The sequence below is a fragment of the Palaemon carinicauda genome, chromosome 6, assembly GCF_036898095.1.
Source record: "Palaemon carinicauda isolate YSFRI2023 chromosome 6, ASM3689809v2, whole genome shotgun sequence".
In the NCBI taxonomy this organism is placed as follows: domain Eukaryota; kingdom Metazoa; phylum Arthropoda; class Malacostraca; order Decapoda; family Palaemonidae; genus Palaemon; species Palaemon carinicauda.
In genome coordinates, this window is record NC_090730.1 from 17941238 (window position 1) to 17946237 (window position 5000).

Below are 5000 nucleotides of genomic sequence, written 5' to 3' on the forward strand. Positions count from 1 at the left end.
GGCATCTGTTGCCTTTGCACAAGATAAAAATATCGGAGGAAATAAACGATTATTTGGAGGATTAAACCAAGCTTTCAGCGGAGGACTAAACTAAGGATTTGGAGGACATGGAGGTGGCTTTGGAGGAGGTTTTGGAGGAGTCAACCCAGGCTTTGGAGGGGGCTTTGGTGGGGGTGCTTCCCAGACGTGCAGACGTTGGTGCCGAACTCCCGAGGGACAGGCCTACTGCTGTGAGAGCAACAACGAGCCTGAAACCCTTCCCTTCGTCAAGCCAGGTCAATGCCCTCCCATAAGACCTCAGTGCCCACCCGTCAGGAGCTTTGCCCCTCCACAGACATGCTCTAATGACAGCAAGTGCGGAGGCGTCGACAAGTGCTGCTTCGACAGGTGTCTCGAGGAACACGTTTGCAAACCCCCTGTTGGATTTGGAGGCTTCGGTGGATTTGGTTTTGGAAGATAATATTAGATTTTTCTCTGTAGAATTATCGTTGTAAAATATATTTTTATATTTAATTTTGGATAAAAAGGCCAAAGATATATGATATTAAAAATATTTATTGTTGTTACATAGTATTTTTATTCTCTTAAGAACCTCATCCATAGACTAACAAGTATTAAGGTGTCTATTTATCTATTAATAGGGAATCTAAAGATATAAGTGTTTTAATTTTGCTGGGAAGTAAGAGGAATGATTACTTAACAGCATTTAAAATTATTAGTTCGTAAAAAATCTCCAATGGATTTTTCTACAGTTGTTTGAAACCAGGATATAAAATATCAGAGAATGAATAAATTAGAATGACAACTGGATCTAATGCTCTCTAGTTTTAATTAAAATAGGCTAATGATATGTTGATAAGTAATAATTTATTTGTAATAGATTTTTACTTTCAAAATTTAATCATCAGTCAAATATTATTTAGAATATGCATAGATATGGATAATCTAAATAATGATTTTATAATATATTTCTATATATTTTATAATCCATACTTCAGTTCTTACATTGAAACTAGGAGTAGTCATCATTTGATTAAATGGTGACTAAGTTTACACGTGAAAGCCATAATTGGATCTTTTAACCATTATCTGCAAAGAGTTTCCAGAGAGGGAATTATGCCCCAGGGAAAAAGCCAATTGATAAATGTATGACCATAAGATAATAAACATTTCCAAGCTAAACGTAAATTTTTTAGCAGCTTTTATCAAAACATTTTTTTTTTCTTACAAACATTCAACAGTGGACTATTTAATGATGAGCGTCCATAATTTAAAGTTGAAGAAATTTATAGAAAATTCTCTATTCATTATTTTTTTTATAGGTATTTTTTATAAATTCCTTCTTTACAAATTTAACTAAATTCAAATCCATTGGTTCAAGTCATTAAGAACCTTTATGAAAGTGTAAATTATAATTTCAATGGCAAATATTGAAATATATGCATCACTAACTGGAGCGCTATTCTTTTTGCATATTTATATAACTCCAGTTTGTACCTAAGTTTCACAGTTTATCTTAGTCACAGAAATAGCAAATAAAGGCTTCAATTACTGTATTATCGGTTTTTATACATCGAACCATAACAGCAAATGATGTTTCATCAATATTATTACCAGACACCAAGGGACTGTAGTTCTAATTACTGTGAAGCATACTTTAGAGTTAAAGAATAATGAGATTGCAGTCTCTGTGAAATCAGTATTTCTTATCATCTGTTTCTAGTAGATCCTATCAGTGAGAAACATCAGCAATTTTTCATTTAAAATAATTATGAAAAAAGCTTGATTAATTATGACCTACCACTCGCTCTCTATCTTTCTCCACCTGTCTGTCTGTCTGTCTGCGTCTCTCTCAGGAGGAAGATCTCGGCATTATTATTAGCAAAGATTTGAAGTTCACCAGAGTACAAAAGCTAATAAAAAAGCACAAAACATAGTCTGTTACATGAAGATACTATTCAAATATAAAAGCAGAGACTGTACTACAGCTGTACACTAGTAAGACTGCATCTAGAATATAGAGTCCAATTTTGGGCTCCAAGAATAGAAGCAGTACAAGCTAGGGCCACCAGATTAGTTGCAACACTAAGATAATTAAGAGAATCGAACGTTTGAACTTATTTGATCTACAAACTCGACGACTTAAAAGAGAAATTCAAAATCATCAAAGGAATTACAAATTAGACTACAACAACCTCTCCACGCTTAGCACAAACCAGTCCTGAGGTATCTGATGCAAACTGGAATTGAAATGATACAATTCAACTCACTGTGGTAATTTCTTTACATACAAAATAGCAAATACATGGAGCAGACTTTCAGCGAATGTGGTAAACAGTACCACGGTAAACGAATTCAAGAACAAGTTACACAAAATCATAGAAACTCTTCAAACGTTTAAGCTAACTCGATCTATCCAAGAGCACTAATAAGTCTTTGAGACATCCAAAATCCTTGTAACCTCTTGTAAAACACTCTCTCTCTCTCTCTCTCTCTCTCTCTCTCTCTCTCTCTCTCTCTCTTCATATATATATATATATATATATATATATATATATATATATATATATATATATATATATATACAATATATATATATACATACATATATATATATATATATATATGTAAATATATACATATGTATATATATATATGTATATATATATATATATATATATGTATTAATTCAAAATAATTAACAAGTTAAAATGAATAATATCCAGGATGTTATTCCAATGTTACGACATATTCACAATCCCCCTTCTTTTCATTGAAAAGAAAGTTTTAAGATACCTATCTAAACGGCATCTAAATCTCTCGATTGATTACTGATCATAATATTGATGAGGATAAAAGATTTATGTAATGAGGAAAACCTGTAATTATCATTGTATTTTAAGCATAAAATTATGAAATATCTATATACAGTTTAGAGGTTATTTTTTATAAGGATTTTGTGACCGCATCGTTAAGGGTAGGCTCCACTTTGTGTTAATATGGTTTGGAAAGAGATATATTAAACCAATTATTGTTATTATATTTTATTGTCGAGTTTTATAAATACTATTTGTAAGCTATAAACGAAATAATTTCGTTTTTAAATTTTATGTTTATCGATATAGATCTAAATATATGTGTAATTGTGTTTATTTAATTAGGATATGATTTTCCGGAAATAAATGAAAACAAATGATAAACAAATTGTTTATTTAAATAAATAAATAACATGTAGTAAGATGTATTTCACACAATTCTGTCTCTCTGTCTGGCTGATTATAAATTGCAAATACCTTTTTGATTCTTTCAAAACATAACAATTTCTATACGGAGAGGCACTCAACATAATATCCCATATATCATGCCATTAAGACGCTTTGCTAATTGCTGAATGATGACTTCATAATTACGAATATGTTTTAATGTCAATGTCTTTTCGTAAGATTTTAGTATTCCTAGTCACATTAAATTGTAATCATAAGATTAAATCTTATCAGTAAGTATTGACACTACACATTTTTTTTTTGTGCTGAGAAAGTGTTTAAATATATTTTGTTTTCTTTTCCATCACTAAAGTTCTTTTCATTCTTCAGCTAAAGGACAAGATGCTTTCCTTAGAAGAGTCCTGGGAAGGTCTGGTCGGGTCTTTCGGTACAGAAGTATTTCAGGGTAGTCGGGTCTTGGTTCCAGTAACGGCAGGGACCCCCGAAGGCGTTGGTGTAAGGACTTCCAACTACAGGACTAGAGAGACAGGGTAAGATTTGATATTATAAAAATGCATTATCGTACCTAATAAATCACTTATCTAGATCTTATGCTTTATCAACCGATATAGGATTTGAAGTTAATAAATTGTTACTTACTGCCAGTATTACCAAATCCAGGTTGTCCAATTCCAGGATGTCCAATTCCTACTCCTCCGAATCCAGGATTACCGAAGGTCGGGTAAGCAGAAGCCAAGCAGGCGACAAACACCACCATGAGGGTGACCAAAAGGATTGAACGAGCCTGAGGAAAAAAATTGGCATTAATGATTAATTAAGGAGAATTGAACGGAAGGGAGAAGGGACATCTGAATATGATTATTTGCTCATAAACCTTTTCAGCAATCATAGAGAAGTAGAAAAAATATTTTCATTATATTTTTGTTTTGTTTACATATATATGCATATACATACACATGCATATGTAAATATATGTAAATGTAAATATCGGTATAACCTTGGTAGATCAAATTTTCACAAACAATATTTCATAAGAGAGAGAGAGAGAGAGAGAGAGAGAGAGAGAGAGAGAGAGAGAGAGAGAGAGTTTAGATATCTTACCATGTCTTCTCTATGTGTGATCTGCGGATGAACTGATACAACTCGTGTTCTCTCTTTGGTTTAAATACGACTGAGAGATGATTGAGAATTTCCAACTTGAGGAAATGCAAGAGGGTTTTCCGAGCGCTTCCGGCGGACACTTTTCTTCCAGGTACTCAAAACACTCTTATTACGGTTGCAAAAACTCGTTCCTCCCGCGCATGTTACGTCACCGAGAGGCTTCAGGAATAAATTGCTGTGCAACACATCTCCTTTGAATTTGGGAAATTTTCACCTTCTTATGAAATTGCATGAAATGATTACTTTTAGAATTTCCTGAGCTTATTCCTTTGAAAAATGAACTATGGGTGAAACATTAGGGCGAATTTTTTTTTTTTTTTTAAATAGGATGATATCATAAACTAATTCTTAAGGCCCAATTGACTACGAGTTCTTACTCTCTTGAAGTTTCAGAGCTGAACTGACGTAAATAACAAATAAGCATCATTAAATAAGATCCAAATATCAAATTAAGTAGTAAAATAAGAAGAATCATATTCTATTTTTGAGGTGACTTATATAGGATTCAGTACTTACTACAACATATGGTACAAGGTTTAAAGGCCGCCAGCAATGACAGAGGCAAGGGATAGTGACATTGCCCTATCAGGCAGGATTAGCCTCAGAGACCGACCA

At 32.9% G+C, this 5000-nt stretch overlaps 1 pseudogene; it reads left to right on the forward strand.

Moving 5' to 3' along the window:
* The window catches only part of LOC137642474 (uncharacterized), a 714-nt pseudogene extending 254 nt beyond the window's left edge, over nucleotides 1-460 (forward strand).
* The last annotated feature ends 4540 nt before the right edge of the window (nucleotides 461-5000 follow it).